This window comes from Ursus americanus, chromosome 3, assembly GCF_024610735.1.
Source record: "Ursus americanus isolate L20-20 chromosome 3, mUrsAme1.1.p, whole genome shotgun sequence".
Taxonomy (NCBI): Eukaryota; Metazoa; Chordata; class Mammalia; order Carnivora; family Ursidae; genus Ursus; species Ursus americanus.
In genome coordinates, this window is record NC_142129.1 from 77,908,233 (window position 1) to 77,926,236 (window position 18,004).

Below are 18,004 nucleotides of genomic sequence, written 5' to 3' on the forward strand. Positions count from 1 at the left end.
GGGCGCCTGGATGGCTCATTCGGTTGAGTGTCTGACTCTTGGTTTCAGCTCAGGTTATGATCTCAGGGTTATGAGATTGAGCCCCACGTTGGGCTCCGCGCTCTGTGCAGAGTCCGCTTGTCCTTCTCCCTCTTTCTCTTGTTCTCTCTCTCAAATAAATAAATAAAATCTTTAAAAAAAAATATACTGCACTGTTACTACATGGAAAATCTAGTGCATGTCCACATATTTTTCTCCCTTTCTTTGGGGTGCTCATTATTCATAAATGAACAAAATAATCACTGCCTTTCCTTTGCTGTACTACAGACAAACATGGTGAAATCTATTCTATACCTACCTCATTTTATTTCAGCTCAGCTCTTCCTTTTGTTTACTTTCACGTTGGGTTTAATTTGGACCATTTTGATTTCTGCCTGTTGTCCAGCCTAATTATTAATTATTATTACTAATTATTATTAATTAATAATGTCCTTTTACTCTCAAAAGTGTCCAGGTTCAGATAACAAACTATGTGAATACCTGTGCTCAGGTTATTTCACCAGTAGGTCTTTGTGTGTAATCCAATTTATGGTGACATCATTAGGGAATTTATATTATTTATTATTATTGTATAATGTGATATATAGTAGAAATATTTGAGTATATATAAACTTCTAAACATATGTCTGAATTGTAGATCTATTCTAAAAAAAAGCACAGTGATCAAGAAATTCTTGGTGTGCATTATCAACAATAGCTAAGCTATGGAAGCAGCCCAACTGACCATTGACTGCTGAATGGATAAAGAAGATATGGTGTGTGTATACATACAGTGGAATATTAGTCAACCATCAAAGAGAGTGAGATCTTGCCATTTGCAATGATGTGGCTGGAGCTAGAGTGTATTATGCTAAGCGAAATAAGTCAGTCAGAGAAAGACAAATACCATATGATTTCACTCATATGTGGAAAATGGAAACAAAGCAGATGAACATATGGGGGGGGAAGAGGAGAGAGCAGAGAAACAAACCATAAGAGACTCTTAAAATAGAGAACAAACTGAAGGTTGGTGGAGGGAGGTGGGGGGAAATGGGTTAAATGGGTGATGGGCATTAAGGAGGGCACTTGTGATGAGCACTGGGTGTTATATGTAAGTGATGAATGACTAAATTTACTCCTTAAACCAATATTACACTATATGTTAACTAACTAGAATTTAAATAAAAATTTGGAAAAAAAGAGAAACACTTGGTATAGCTTATTCATATCCTAGATATACTCTTTCCTTTCAATGCATTAAGAAATGGGATATTTACTATATATTCTACAGTAGCAGTTTAAAGTTTTTAAACAGCTATGAGTTACTAAGTTATGCAAACCATTAACATAAGGAACAATCCTAATTTATTCATTAGCTGTGAGACTGCTTTTAAATTCCTGCATGGGACACTGTCTTTGGTTGACTTACGTTTGCCTAGAATATATGTGTTGAATTTCGAGCCCCCCATAATCTCAGAATGTGACCTTATTTGGATATAGCATCTTTGAAGATGTAATTGGTTAGGATTAGGTCATGCTGGATAGTCTGTATCCATATAAACAGAAAATTTGGACCCCAGCACACACACAGGGACAACGCCACATGGAGATTGGAGTTTTGCGACCACAGGCCAAGGAACTACCAGAAGCTAGGAGAGAGGCATGGAACATATCCTTCCCTACCACCTTCAAGGAGAGTATGGCCCTGCTGACATCTTGATTTGGGACTTCTAGCCCCCAAACTGTGAGACAATATATTTCCGTTATTCTAAACCACCCAGTGTCATGGTACTTTATTATGGCAGCTGCCATACACTAATGCAGACCCCATCACCTTGTCTGAGCAGCTCTGTAGGGATGGATGTTCGTGACATTGCATTCAATTATTTAAGGCCTGGTGCCTCATATTTGTCATCATATATCACAATTGCTGCTGTAGTTTCATTTTAAATAGGGCATCATTAAAAATAATTCCTTTAGAACATTGAGTTATAAATGCTTTCTATATTTATACTTCCGGACAAATGATCTTTTACTGGGTATGTGTTCCATTCCCTGCCTATACTCACCTGCCCATCTAACTTTTCTTCTGGATATTTTTTCTCTTATAAGAAAATATAGATTTATAAGCCCAGTATTCCCAAAGATAAGGTGCAGTGCATTTAAGCTAAAAGAAAAAATTTGAAGTCTTATGAAGAATAGGTCTCCAGAACCTGGAGTGGTGGGTAAGACTCATGCATATCCTACCTGACTAGAATGAAGGTAGGTGCAACGTAGCTTGTCTCTTAGGTCTTAAAGGCAAACATTCCAGGTAATTTCACGCAGCTCTGACACTTCATGTCTAGGGAGTTTTTCTAGTATTCTCTTACAAAGACAGACTTTTGTCTGATGTTTTGTCCTGTGCTCCTCTCTGGCATAACACCAATGGATCTGCTCTAGGTTTGGAAAAATGTGTGATGGGTAAATAGGATGATTCTTGCCAGATAGACTTTTCAAGAAATAAAGAAAACCCTTAGGCTTTAAAGATCTGTTTAATGAAAAAAAGGAGGACAATTTTGCGCTTTTTTTCCCCTTCTTCTAAAATAAGGTAATATGATAATAGTACCTTCTACTTTGGGACATTTTAAGTTAAAATAGTATGAATTGGTTAACATGTACATTTTAAGAATGCTAATGATGTGATTATAAATATAAATGGGTAGCTATAACCAGTGCATTAAATACAGAGTTTCACAGAGGCATACACTCTTCTAGAATCAGAGGTCAGGCTCACATTGAGGTATTAGTGCTAGTACTGTGTTCACCTTCCTGAAGAGAAAATTTTTACAGTAAACATTCCAGACACATACACCTCCCTAGAATGGATAACAATCACTTGTAGGCGGAATCAGTACCGTGTGTATTCTCTCTCAGGACATGACACTGTTTTCACCCTGGCCTCCCTGGCTAGAATGCTTGATATGTGCTTGTAACACTAATGGCTACTCTTGCTTCCCACAAATTAGTACTCAGTATTTCATTGTCTGGAGTTCTGGGTAGTAGGTCGTCTCACTATGTATTTTTCTTGCTTTCACCAGGGTGTAGGATCTTCTCTGATTTTGGCTTTTGTGCCACTGAGTATAGTGTGTAATGTCTCGTTCACCATTTCCTGGACAGTAAAGTGCTTTCACATGCTCTTTCGTAGTGAGCTCACTGTGTTGTTGTGACATTCAGATGAGTTATGTGTATGGGAATACTTTGAGAACTGTGAGGCGCAGTATTGGTAAGTGATGTTAGGCTATTCATTTTCCTCACTAAGTCAGTTTATTGGATTTGTAGAACATTAAATTCACCACTGAGATTGGTGGTTGGGCTCTATTTTCGCTATCTAGCTTTTTCTGAGCTCACCTTATGTTAGAAATGCAGTTTAGACAGCACTATTTATATGCTGTGATTTTAAAATTGTAACCATGTTATAATTATAACTTGGTTTATCGTTCTAGTATTTTACTGGTTAAAATTCTGGCAAATGGATTAGGGGAAAGTAAGTTATAAATGTTATTCATGATAATATATCCTTGTTAATAAAATAATTTGATGTGTATTATCATTCCATGTATATATATCTATATAGTATACATGTATATACTATGTATACATAATGTATTTACTCATTAATACAACTAATGAAATAATTTAATAAACATTGCCAGGCAGTATATTAGTCCCTGAAGAAACAAAGCCAATAGAACAAGACCATACCTTAGATAATTTACAGGATAGTTGTAACAATATTTAATATTTACTAAGTATTTTCATCTGCTTTCCTTTTTTTTTTTTTTTTTTTTAGATTTAATTTATTTTTTGAGAGAGAGAGAGAAATTGAGAGCAGAAGCAGGGGAAGCGGCAGAGAGAGAGGGAGAAGCAGGCTCCCCGCTGAACAAGGAGCCCAATGCGGGGCTCAGTCCCAAGACCCTGAGATCATGACCTGAGCCGAAGGCAGACACTTAACGGACTGAGCCCCCCAGGCACCCCTTTCATCTGCTGTCTTAAAGCTTTATTTTTATTAACATTTTCTTCTAAATTATTTTAGGTTTACAAGTATTTTGATTGTAATTAAAAAATACTCAAAGTTTTCCCATTAAGTATAAATAATAGAACAAGCTCCATTTCTTTTCCTAAGAAATAATTGAGGCTTTAGAACCAAACCAATGTCAGCCATTGTCCTGGAGTCCCTTTAGAAAGCTGTTGGTCATAAGTATGAGACCTGTGTGGCCAGGCAGAGATGAGAAGACCTCTGAAGAGCCAGTTCTCTGCCCAGGCCTGAAAATGCAGACACATCACCTCTCTGGCTGAGAAATCAGGGCATGAATAGAAATAAACTTGCTGATGACCCATTTTTCTTCGGGTAAATGTTAGATGTTACGGAGGAAAAATTAAGTAAGTTAATACAAAACTCCTTTTGCCCAGGTACGGAAGTGGTTCTCCAGTCAAGTTATAAAAGATAAAAAGTGGTTAAGAAATGCCCAATTAAGAATTGCTCAGAAAAGTTATCCAAGAAACACTAAAGGATATCTGTTTAGTTTGTGTAATAGATACAGATAGATATGCAGACAAATTCAAATAATATCTCTTTAATTTTTAAGATAAAGTGATTATGGTTAAAATAATTTAGTGAATGAAATACCTCCTTTTAGCAAACTGTTAATACTTATTTAAGTGGTTTATAAGCATTTTGGAGCTTTTTGTCTCATTTTACATCTTTGAAACAACTTGCAAAATGTTTCAGTTAATTCTGAATTTAAGAGTGTTTTGAAAATCTCAGGGGAGATGTGTAATGTTTACTCAAAATAGACCCTTTGAATTTCAGGTATTCTTTTTAGCACAGGTTCTGCATAATTTTCCACATTTATACCAGAAATTGATGACTTCTGGTCTAAAGAGTAAGGCAAGGAGCAATTCAGTGTATATTTCAAAAATAAAAATAGCACTTACCAGGAGATTAACAATTGCTTTCTCTCTCTGTTTTGAGAACCAAATCAGAGGAAATTGTTGAAACAGTTACCTGCACAGATGACTTCAAACGCAAATATGGACATGTAATTGAAGTCGTGTGCCCTCTCTGGGGAGGCTGATCAGGGCCCAGAGGCAGTGCCTGTGAAATGAGGCCAGTGTTTTGATCAAAGTTTACTTTTTAAAATTACTTCTCCTCTGTTCAGTGACACGTAGGTGGGTGCTAACTCAATTACCTTGTTTGAGATTTAGGTAAAGAGGTAATTAACCATGACCTAGGATTTTGGGGAGATTTTCAAATACAGATTGTGTGTGTGTGTGTGTGAGAGAGAGAGAGAGAGAGAGGGAGAATGAATGAGAGAATGTTTTGGCCTGAGGTGAGGAGTTTAACATCTTGAGCAGCTCTCAATTTCTATGCAATTTTTCAAATTTTTGTCAAATTTAGACATCTCTAAATTAGACATGCCCGTTGTGAGAAATGTACGAAAATGCAGAAGTTCCTCCAGTGAGGTTTACAATTTAGGAAAAAAAAAATTTCCCCAAGATAATTTCTACCCCTATTAGCTCCTCTGAATTATATGCCAGAAAAATTGGTAAAGGCAAGGTGTCCATATACCTATATGAAAAAAAAAAAAAAAGACTCTAAGATTTTGGATTCTTGGATATAAATATTATGTGCCTATTTAAGATCAGCATTTTAAATTGTTTTGCCTCTTGTTTTTTGCCTCTTGATGTTTCGATCAATCAGCTTCTTAGTGAGAAATAATTTATTAATAACCATAATTGGTAGCATTTATTAAGTGCTAGGTGCCAGGCAGTATGCCAGTGTTTTACTTATATTACCTTATTTAATCCTGACCTCAACCTTATAAAATAGGGGTGGACATTATATTCTTTGATGAATGAAGAAGAAACTGAGGTCTTCAGCCATCGAATGTCCTTTTCCAGACCGCATAGTTATAGTGGGACAGGGATACACCTCTGATCTGTCTGATTCCACACTGGCTCTCAGCCGCAACATTATATTGCCTTCTTAGGCAGAACAGCTCGCGCACCAAGCATTTAAAATAGTATTTAAAGGGCACCTGGGTGTCTCCACTGATGAAGCATCCTACTCTTGATTTCAGCTCAGGTCATGAGATTGAGCCCCGTGGAGCCTGCTTGATTCTCTCTCTCCCTCTCCCTCTGCTCTTCCCCTTGCTCTCTCTCTTAAAAAAAAAAAAAAAAGCATTTAGAATAAGGATGACCTTGTTTGGGTCATTACATATTATTAATATCTTAACATATTCTATATTAATAATATATAATTATATATAGTTGCTATAATATTAATATATAACTTAAATATAATTATATATTAATATTATGTAGTGTTATTAATATTATTGGGAAGTCCATAGTTTTTCTTTCTCTAAACCAGTGATTTTTTAAATGGAGGACATTTAAACTGCTATTTCTCTGGATAAATTAATGACTCTTGTTCTTCTTAGCTGTGAGTCCCCAAAAGAATACATAAAGTATTAATGGAATAAACATTTTTCCAGAATAATACGTGTGAAAGAAATCTTCAAAGTAAAATAGGCAAATGAATATCGAAGAAGCTGCTTTCAGAATATAATGCTACGAGAGCAGTCTTGAAAGATTAGAAGAGTCTGTGATTATGAATTGGAAACAGCTGGAATGAATTCAGTCATGATCAGCATAACTGAGGATCGTTTCTGAGAGTGAGGGATATAGAAAGTTAAAAGAGTCATCGCTCGGTACTGAGGTCACCTGCTTCGTAGCAGACTAAAATAGAAGAGAACAAGTGTTAAGAATTCGTTCTGCCTTCCCCATGCTTTTGTAGCTTTATTTTTAGAGCTCTGCCAACGGCAGTCTGGAGCATTGTTTGCCCTGAGGTGCCTGCCTGCTCAGGCGGGCTCGCCCTCTCTCGCGAGTCTTCGCCTCCCGTGACAGGTGTGAGGGACTTCCTGATTGTCACAGGCCAGTCACCTGGGTCAGCCACCCCGCTGTAGCTTGCTTCTTCAGCCCACTGAGCTCCTAAGAGAGGTAATTTTTCTACTGCCTCTTCACATGTATGAGTTATTTCTTAAGGCGAAGGCAATCAGAATGAAAGGGGGTTGGACAGATAGTGGTGCAGGAGTGATTAAAAAATACCGAACAAAGAATGGATTAAACTGTTGTGATGGATTGATTCATAAGGAGAGGATGAAAAAGAATATTTCGGGGTCTCCCTTACACAGCTAAACTCTCATAAATGTCCCAAACCACACAAACATACCTTTTTTTTTTTTTGTAAAAGCAGAACACTTTTTTTTCTTATTAAAATTGTGCATGTATGTAATCATAGGAACTCTTATTTAGAGATTTATCCAGAGTATGCTATTTACTCAAGTAGAAGTAGCAATTTAAAAGATATTGTTAAGAGCCACAGTTTCAAATACTTAAAAATTTAAAGCCCGGAAAACAATAGTGAGCAGAAGACAGCTTAGCCAACAACTTTCTCAGGAACTGTCAGCAGGCATGCTGTTCATTGGAATTAGAGAGATCTAGCGGTTTTATAGCACAGATACACATTTGAATCACTTGGGAAGTTTTCAGAAATTACCAGCGGTTAGGTCCTACCCTAGAGACTCTGATAATTGGCTTGGCATTGGTATTTTTAAAAAATCTCCCCAGGTGATTTTATTGTGTAGCCATGGCTGAAAACCACAGACTTAGAGAACTCAATAGCAATTAGTTCTGCTTTTGTCGATAGGTGTATTATCTGGAGTTCCCCATTCCACTTCTTTATATGTCCTTTCTTGTATTAGGAGCTATTAGAAGAGATAACATCTTATAAAGACTGGAGAGCTCTGTGAGGTGCGTTCAGAAGTATGTACATCCAGTTAGATATGGTTTGCATAACTTGCAGAAAATAACATTTTAAAGTATACTAGCATTAATTAAAAAAGTCACAAGGCTTTCATTGCCAAATGAGGTATGCAAAGAGTCACTCAAAAATTTGTTTAATATCTACTATGAGACTGATGGAGAGACTAAGGGATTTGGCATTTTATTTGTTCTCAAGGAATTTATTTGTGATTAGGGGGAGCTAATAGGTAGAATTTAAGAAATAATTAGCCTTCCAAAGCTATGTGTGCGTCTCGGCAACGGACAACAGTGCTGTTGTGAATGCAGAAAGAGTACCGACTGGGCTCATATGGTCATAGAGAGTTCACAGGAGGTGGTGTAACTTGTAAAGTTTACCAGATGGTCGGTTTGCAGTCCTCACCATTACAGCTTTTCTTTTAAAATTTCAGTCCCTTTGAAGTTTTGTTGGTACCTTTAAAGTACTGAGCTCGTATCACCAACTCAGACTTGTTTATTAGTCTTTCCCCTGTAGGTAAATTTTGTTCATTGAATCACATTGTCTTGGGACCATCCTTAATTAGCTGATTACTCCTTGTGTTTGCAACCACTAGGTCCTTGAGTGATGTTTGTCTCAGAACAGGGCAGCTTTTGAGATGGCCTTCATAGAATGAGCGGAACGTAGGTACAAGTATCGTACGTTGAATTTTCCCACTTCAGGTTAGCAAAAGGTAAAGAGAGTATACCTGACTGAAAAAGGAAAGTTATTGCAGTAGTGATAGAGTTCATACAATTCATCTTCTGTGTGCCCTGATGCTAAGTGCATTTTTGGTGTTATCTTATATTTATAGCTTCTGTCACGTATTAGTTACTTTTGTTTAGTAAAAAAAAAAAAAAAAAAGACCCAAAGAGTTTATAATGTTATACATTAGTAAGTCATCAAGTCAAAATTCAAACACAGTCCAGAAGCCATTCTGATACCAAAAGCAGTGTTCTCTACATTCTGCCATGCTTCCTGGTATAAAGGAATCATGGGAAGAGACAAAAGGAAAGTATAAGGAACAGGCTGGGTTGAATACTGGTCCAAAGAATGGATTTCATCCTGATGGAAGTGGAGAGCCATTGAGGATTTTTGAAGGGGGAATATATTTTTGGTATTTTGGAACATTATTATGGCAGAGATATATAGATTATATTGGTTCAGTAAAAATGCTTATTCATTAAAAAACGATTTATTAGGGGTGCCTGGGTGGTTCAGTGTTAAGCATCTGCCTTTGGCTCATGTCATGATCCCGGGGTCCTGGGATCGAGCCCCTCATCGGGCTCCCTGCTCAGTGGGAAGCCTGCTTCTCCCTCTCCCACTCCTCTGGCTTGTGTTCCCTCTCTCACTGTCTCTCTCTCTCTGTCAAATAAATAAAATCTTAAAAAAAAATAATTTATTGAATACCTACTGTATTCTACACAGTAGCTAGCCCCTCGAAGCAGAGTTGTGTTGATAAGCGCTTTTAATCTAGAACTCTCACAGTTTGGAGATAGAATTAAGATACAACATCTGCCCTTTCCATATCTTGTTGTTGAACCAGCCTATTGGGTAATTGTGTTACCGGACTCAGGTTCTTGGACCCAGCAACAGTAGAAACGAGACTGGACCCAAAATGTAGGAACATAGGCAAGGCTTTACTGGGGCACAGCTAGAGCTGAAGGGAGACACAGTCATGGGTGGAGTGTCAGACTAGCTCTCTGAACAGTGGCCAGGGAATGTTTTGAAGGGGCTGAGGCAGGAAACGAGTGATGTTTTAAGCATGCTGGGGCACGGGAATACAGGAAGTTGGGTGCACAGGTGAAGTTGATGGAACATGAGTTCCATACATTCTATACATTGCATGTTTCATTTGCATGTTAAATCTTTACCCCGGGTGTGATTCTTAGTATAAAGGGGGAAAAAGTTAAAGTTCAGCACTGGGGTCCATCTTGGACACAGACTGGTTTGGTGTGGTCTTCCCCAGTCTTTGTAGTAAAACATCGCCCTCTCGGGAAGCATCCTCCTTCTGCATTGCTGCAAGATATGCAACTCAGGAGGCATGGAGTTTTAGCTTTTTTCTTTTCTTTTCTTTCCTTTTTTTTTTTTTAACGGAGGCCACCAAAGAATGCTGGATTTTGTAGTCTGTGTTGAGTGGACCCAAGTGCAGTCCCTGCTCTGTCTCCATTGAGTCCTTGTTGGTGTTTGTTTTTTGTACACCCAGCTGTGACAGTGATGGGCTCTAGGGGAAGAAAGCTAGCTAGGAATCACAGAGCCTTTTGTAGTGGTCTAGATGATCTCACCTTAAGGGTATGAAGAAATGGAAGTGAAGGATAGAGAGAGGAAATAATAGAAAGAGTGGGCAGAATTTGGTTACATGAAATAATGAGAAAAGCCGGAACAGTCAGAGATAGTATCAGAAGTATTGCTCTAAGTGACATTTTTTAATTTCCTATATATTCACATAAAGCTGAAAACATGGAAAAGGAATAAGCATTTACAGTATTTTTCTGCTATCTACTTTTTGTCTGTGTTCTGTGAACCTTTGTTTGTCTTTACACAAAAATTTTTTTTTTAAAGATTTTATTTATTTATTTGACAGAGAGAGACAGCCAGCTAGAGAGGGAACACAAGCAGGGGGAGTGGGAGAGGAAGAAGCAGGCTCCTAGTGGAGGAGCCCGATATGGGGCTCAATCCCAGAGCACTGGGATCACGCCCTGAGCCGAAGGCAGACGCTTAACGACTGCGCCACCCAGGCGCCCCTTTACATAAACTTTTTAAAAATGGTTCTGTCACCATTTTTGACATGTAGCATGCTGTGACATCCTAATGTTCCAAATGTTAATTTTTACTTAAGTGTGGAAGTACGTTCATCTCATTGTACACATCATTCTTTTTATGAAATGTTTGGTATAGGGGACTGTGAAAGATACCACTGTTGGCATGTTTCTTTGTAGCTGTAAGAGAATTCACATTTGAGAGGTTATGAAAGAGGGAATATTTAAAGCAAGGGAAAAGCAGTTTATGCATTAAAATGATATCCTTTGTGGCAAAGAGCTAATGAGTCACTAAATTTGACGAACATGTTTTTTGAGCTGTTTTTCTTTTTAAAGATTTTATCTATTTGTTTGTTTGTTTGTTTATTTTAGAGAGCTCGTGTGCAGGCACAGGATGAGGGGCAGAAGGGGAGAGAGAGGGAGAGGGGGAGGTTCTCAAGCAGACTCCACACTGAGCATGGAGCCTGTCGTGGGTCTCAGTCTCACAACCCTGAGATCATGACCTGAGCTGAAACCAAGAGTTGGATGGTTAACCAGCTGAGCCACCCAGGTGGCTCTGAATTGTCTTTCTTGATGGCTGACACTCTTTAAAGAAAAATGCCTACCATTAAGTGTCAATATTATGGCCAGAACACAGAGTAAAACCGACCTCATCAAGCATTACACCCTCTTCCTGGGCTTTCTTACTACCATGCTCTTTCCCAGTCTGTGTGTCCTCGAGCTCTGACGGAGCATTAGAGAGGGCCATAAAATTATTTTTTAGGAATCCTCAAAGCCTTATGGGCACCAAACATTATGGCCTAGACGTGGAAACTGTCTTCTTCATAATAATTTTTGCTGTTCCTCAGTTCTATATCAGTGCTGTTATTATTAAATATATTTGGACATATGCACTTCATTTATTTTTTATTACAAGAAATCCTTATTCAAAAATTTTAGCCACCTGTGGCAACATGGATGGACTGTGAGGATATTATGATAAGTGAAATGTCAGGCAGAGAAAGACAAATACCATAGGATCTTACTGAGGTGTGGGATCTACAAAACAAAGGGAGAAACAAAACAACTCATGCATATGGAGAACAGAGTGGCGGTTGTGGGGGGGGTGAACTACCTGTAGGGTTCAGGAGGTATAGACTTCCTGTTATGAAATGAATAGGTCATGGGAATGTGGTGTGCTGCAGTATTGAGACTATAGTCAATGGGATTGTGGTGTATATTTCACAGGTTGCTGGAAGAGTGAATCTTGAAAGTTCTCATGGCAGGGGAAAAAAATTCTTTCTATTACTTTTTATGGTGACAGATGATGACTAGATTTATTGTGATGATCATTTTGCAGTGTATACAAGTGTGGAATCACTACGTTGTATACCCGAAGCTATCAATGTTATATATCTCAAACACATCTTAGTTGGCCTTGCGCTTAGTCATTTTTGTGGCCAGCGTACAGATAATTACAAAAATTCAGTTAAGTGAATTAAAATAATAGTAATCTTTCATTATTTGGGGGATAGACGATGTATACATCTTACAGAGGTACAGAAATATTCTGAGCCATTTTGTGCACACTTATTTTACTTACCTCTGTCCAAAATAAAGGTACTCAAATATGGATGTCACACTCATTTCCCATTGCCTTTTTGAATTTCAAATATATTCTCATAGCTCTGGCAATGTGAGCTCGCACACCTAGTGAGTGTGCTCTCTTGTGGTAACACTACCCGGTTGCAGGCAGAGCCCTCAGAAAACACTGTAACAAAGAGTTGAAGACAACTGTCAGTCAGCTGTTAAATTGTGCTGGAGTTCTGTGTCTGCGCCAGTCCCTTTCTCCAGTTGGGCGGAGGACATTTACCACCAACAGATTTGCCTTATTGGCCTCTTGATAATTTTTTTTAGAGGGCTAATAAGCATATTTGATTATTGCAATTCGTTTTTTTGTATATAGGCCTATCATTTGAAATTAGTTAAATGTAATTGTTGATGCATAATAATTATTGGATTTAAAAAATAATAATAATTACCTGGATGAAGTTGAAAAGAAATTAAAATATAAAAATAACCAAAGAGTGAGACCAAAAAAAAAAAAAAAAAGAAAAAGAAATCTTCCAAGGTTCAAATAGATAAGGATTTAAAGAAAAAAGCAGGGCATTGAATCCCAAAACTATGATTTCTGAGCTAGGTCTTCTCCAAAGTAAGAAAAAAAAATTAAAGACTTTATTTTTTAGAGTAGTTTTCGCAGAAAACTGGAAGGAAAGGTAGTACCTAGATTTCCCACATATCCTGTGTCTCCGCACATGCATGGACTCCCCCATTAGTGACCTCTTTTTCCTTCTACATATAGCATGAGAATCTAAACCGTGAGCCCAGATGTGAAAAGAGTTGAGAATATGATATTTTTTGATGATAGGTTGGGGAATGTCTTCCAACAAACACCATTCAAACTATAATCCCCATATTTGAAACATAGTTCCAATTGTACAGATGTGATCATTTGCGTTATATAAATAACCAAAGTACATACTGAGCCATGTCCCTTGGAATCCCCTTCTGAATTCCATAGCGAACATTGCTACTATTGCTACTGGACATTCAGCCAAAGTATGAATTCCTAGACTTTGTCCTTCATTTTCCTACTGACCACCTCCTGTATTATATTTTTGTTTTGGCCAGGGATGTCACAATGCCTTTACTTAGAAATGAAGTAATTTTGCCAGCTTTAGAAATAAGATTCTTTTTGCATAAATTTAACTTATTTGTATATCCAAATTTGTATATTAATTTTAAGCCTTAATCATATGTCTTTTTTAGACAATTCTGCTAAATTTTAGTATATTTAATAAATACATTTAAAGAGGTGTTAATGGTCTGTTATTTTCATGTAATGATCTTAATTAGATATGCAGCTTCACTTTTAAATTGAGAACACTTGTTGCCTTTGAACATCATGAAACATATGCCTTTGACCATATTTTATGTTCAGAACCCTTAAGAACGGTGATATGAAATGACTAATAATTTAAAATGTGAAAGACAATTTTAAAATGTGAAAGAGAGTATCAATATTTTTTGGTAACCCTCCCATTTTACCTCAAGAAAAATTATTATAATACCAAGTGAATCTTATTTAACCAGTTTTGAAACACTCTAGCTCAGTGAGAATAATTCGCAAAATCAGCTAACACAGGAAAGGAAAGTATCTTGGATGGTTTGAATTCTTCTATTTAAATCTCCACTCACTGCCCCTAGTAAAAATAGATTTAGCACTTGAGTGACAGCAACAAATGCTGAAACCTAATCCTGAATTCTCAGTGCTCTGATGGGTCATATTTGGCAAATCACTGCTGTCTCTGGACTTCACTGATCCAGCAAATATCTTTTCTGTTGACCACAGAGGGAAACTACATGAGACATTAGGCATAGTCTCATGGTGTTCTTTCTGCAGTGTCAAGTTAGTAGTGACTGAGGGTGTGAAAAGTGAGTTAGTGCGAAAAGTTATGTAATGGTGCCAAGTGTGGAATTAAAGAATTTGGCCTTAATTATTTTATAATGCATACAAAAGCATGCGAGAAATATAACTATGTTTATTCCTCTATAATTAAATTTTAAATCTGAGCCTGAAGAATGATAGTAGAAAATGTAAGCTAGTTACTTACAACTAACCTTAGTCGATTTAAGGATTGTTCACTAATCCGTTTGTACCAGGGATAGTAATTACGTTTCTAGGCTTTGGAAGGGAAGGGTTCATCTAGTATCCTTTGATAATCTAATCTAACGGCTAATCTGTTCTGAGCGTTGTCTCTACATATAGATCCTTAGATATGCATGTTCCTGCACATGTCACTCTGTGTCCTCTTCATTGCAACTGTGAGCTTCCTTCAGGTCACTGGCCTCTGTCAGCCACTTCCATGTCTCTTTCTTGGCCAGAGTTTCAAGAACTTTTTTAGAACTCCCATCCAAGGATCTGACTCTTTGGTCTGTGTACTTTGACTACTGACTCAGTATAAGGATTAGGGGTGGGGGTCAGAGAAATGGAGAAGAAAGTAAATTCTCAGTTAATAGCATTGGATGTTATTCCTTTACATGAAAACTATTGAGTACTTACATTACTAATATAGTTTGTTATATAACTTGAATATTTCCATTGCCACTACATCTGGGAAGGGAGTGTGGTTGGGTTTGGGTGATATTGGAAGCTCAAACAATCTTAAAAAGTCTAAAAATCTTAGAAAAATACTGTTTTTTTTCAGTTGTGATTAAAAAAAAAAATCCTTCAAGGTAATGGAGTAATAAACCACTGTCAGCTTTGGAAGGGAATTCAGGGGACATTGGGATCGCTTCCCCAGCATTCCATTCCACTTTCCGCCTACCATGTAGTATCCAGGCTAATCAGCGCAATCTCATCCTTCTTGACGATGGTGGGGATGACACCCAATTTGATTTAGAAGGATGTCTGAGACTGTTTTCAATAGGTAGGGAAAAGGATATTTATCTTCCAGATTTCACAGGATACGTGTAAAGTTGGGGATTGTTCCATGATTTTGCTCCCCAAGGTGAAACCATCGTGATATGATACAGGGAAGAAGGCAGTGTGAAAATAACTGCAGAGAAAGAGAATTAAGAGTTCTAATTAAACCACACTTGAAGTCCATGGTACCTTTAGAGATTTTTAAGGAGAACGGTAAAAATAATTCTATTCAATGAGCCAAGAATTTGAGTTTTCTGTCTCTTGTTACCAAAAACACTCTTGCGAATACAAAGATATGTTTGTTGGCAGTTCTTAAATATGTTGCCTTTAGGACCTTCCTGCAGTCAGAGCTGGCCATCATCTGGCTCTCCTGACTTGAGTATCACCAAGTTCAAAACTAGAGCACTTTCCACCCCACCCTTCTTATCCCAAACTTCTTCTCTTTCTTTTCTCTTGGCTAATGGCATCACCCTTTAAGTGTTCTAAGTTAGGAAACTTAGAATCATCTCAGGACCTCCCTTCCTGATGCTCTTCTGTCCCCCTCGCACCCAGAATCAATTGGCTATCACATCTTTTTTCTTCCTCCATTTTCTGTTCCCTTTGATAATGGCTTAGAGCAAGTCTTTTCCACCTCTTATGGCATTTTCTTATTAAAAATAGTAATCTGTTAACATTCTGGTCCCTTAACCACAACATCCTGTCCTTCACATTGCAGTCTAATAGCTTAAAAAAACAAGCACACAAAGACAAACATCTGAAGACGCCCCTTCTTTATTTAAAAAATTTCAGTGGATTGCATTGCTTATAGGATAAAGTTCAACTCTTTGGCCTCAACCTACTTTTTAAGATGGAAAGGTCTTTATTCTGCTCTCACTTCATCATTTAAAAGATTGGAATAATATTAATAAAGTCATAAATATATTGTGAGGGTTAATATAGATAATGTGTGAGTGTCTAGGACATGGGAAGTTCTAGATTAAGTAGTGATTGCTCTTACACACTGAAAAGTAGTAGTTACTGCTGAAATCTGGCTCTGTGACTTTGCATATGCTCTTGCCTGTCCTGCCCAGCCCTTCTGTGCAAGTCTTCTTGTCTTTTATAATCCAGCTGATTCTTTCCCTCTGTGAAGCTGTCATAGCTCCCTCTGTTATAAGGGGTGCATTTTGTTAAGAACTTTCATGGCATTTATCACATTATATTACCACATATTTTTTTACAAGTTAGGGGCATCTGGGTGGCTCAGTCCATTAAGTGTCCGACTCTTGATTTCGGCTCAGGTCACGATCTCAGGGTTGTGAGATCGAGCCCTGAATCTGCTGAGCGTGGAGCCTGCTTAAGATTTTTTCTCTCTCTCTCCCCCTCTGCCCCTGCCCCCAAGGTGCTCTCTCTCTTGAAAAAGTAAAAAAATAAAAGTAAAAAAAATTAGAAAAAAATAACCCTTTTTTTCCCCTGAGTTTTTTGAGAACAGAAATTAACCCTTTTCCACCTTCTAAAGTTACATCGCTACTCTGACACTTTCTATCCCCTTTCCAACTTGTATTTTTTTCTAGTGCTTATATTTAGGTAATACCGTTATCTAAATAATATTTTTTCTCACATTTTTTATCTTTCTCACTAAAATGTATGTTCCATTAGAATAGAGGTTTTTGCCTTTTTATTCACTGCTGCATCCCTAGTCCCTAAGAGAGGACAACATATCGAGGGGATGAATGAATGTCTCATTTATCTTTTATTTCTCATGCCTAACATAGTATCTGCCATATATTAGGTGCTGAAGAAACATAGCTGAATAAGTGAGTTATGCTATAAATCTGGAAAATTGGAAGAATGTGTATTGGTGACTTAAATGTAGAAGATTCTCAATTAGGGCTTAGGTACATTTAATAGGGAGAAGATAGGCATGAATTGTAGTGATATTGCCCAAGTGCCCCCTTTGGGATTAAAAAAATATATATATTTTTTAATGGAGGGTATAAAATGAAAAGGAAGGTGAGAAGGGATATGGAGTCTCTTAGTTTTTATTCATTTACACAGAGAGTGAATTACAACTGTCACATGGAAGTGTCACCAATTTCCCTGTCTGCCAGTTTATAAAATGGAAATGTAAACTTAAACTTGTTTTGTTAAGAACATTTTTTTAAAGATTGTATTTATTTATTTAGAGAGAGAGAGAGAGGGAAATGTTGAGAAAGGAGGGTCAGAGGGAGAGGGAGAGAGTCTCCAGCGGTCTCCCCCTGAGCATGGAGCTGGACGTGGGGCTCGATCTCATGACTCTGAGATTGTGACTTGAGTGGAAACCAAGAGTCAGACACTAAATTCACTGAGCAATCCAGGTACCTCAAGAACATTTTTTTTTCTAAACTCTTTTCTGTCTTGTGAGAATAGTTCAATTCTAAAACGCACAGTTTTTGTTAAATCACAACAAAGGTAAACAGAATTGAGTGGAAACACGAGTGCCTTTTCTTGCTGATTGTGGCTTTTGAGAGACTGAAAACTTCATGATAATCGAAATCTGGCCAGAGATTGACGATTGTACTGGTCAGGTTTGAATTGGTGGCTTAAATGTGGAAGGTTCTCTGTTCCAATATCAAAATCACTCTCAGTTTATAATTAAAGAATGAAAGAACAAAAGAAAGAACAAAAGGATGAAAGGAAAGAAGGAAGAGGGAAAGAGGAAGGGAGAGAGGATGGAAGCAAGGAAGGAAAGAGAGACGCAGTGATTTTGTGGTGAGACTTGCTCAGACTTGAGTAAAGCAGTTCTCTAAATGGCGTTTATTTTACTGTGTCCCAACAGCAGCGTTTAGCTTCTCTGGATGTATTAGTGTGGATATACAGGTACATCTACACGTATATACACACATATATTTATGTAATAATAAGTAG

General features: G+C 37.5%; 1 protein-coding gene across 8 annotated transcripts in view; it reads left to right on the top strand.

Moving 5' to 3' along the window:
* The window catches only part of CACNA2D1 (calcium voltage-gated channel auxiliary subunit alpha2delta 1), a 485,973-nt gene that overhangs the window by 23,899 nt on the left and 444,070 nt on the right, over positions 1-18,004 (top strand). Inside the window, exon 1 of one of the 8 annotated variants that reach the window (XM_087861136.1) lies at positions 6,901-7,059. The exons of the other annotated variants lie outside the window; for them this stretch is intronic. The gene's annotated coding sequence lies outside the window, so the exon portion shown is untranslated. Of the gene's footprint in view, positions 1-6,900; positions 7,060-18,004 lie in introns of those variants that run through there. 8 annotated transcript variants of the gene reach the window in all.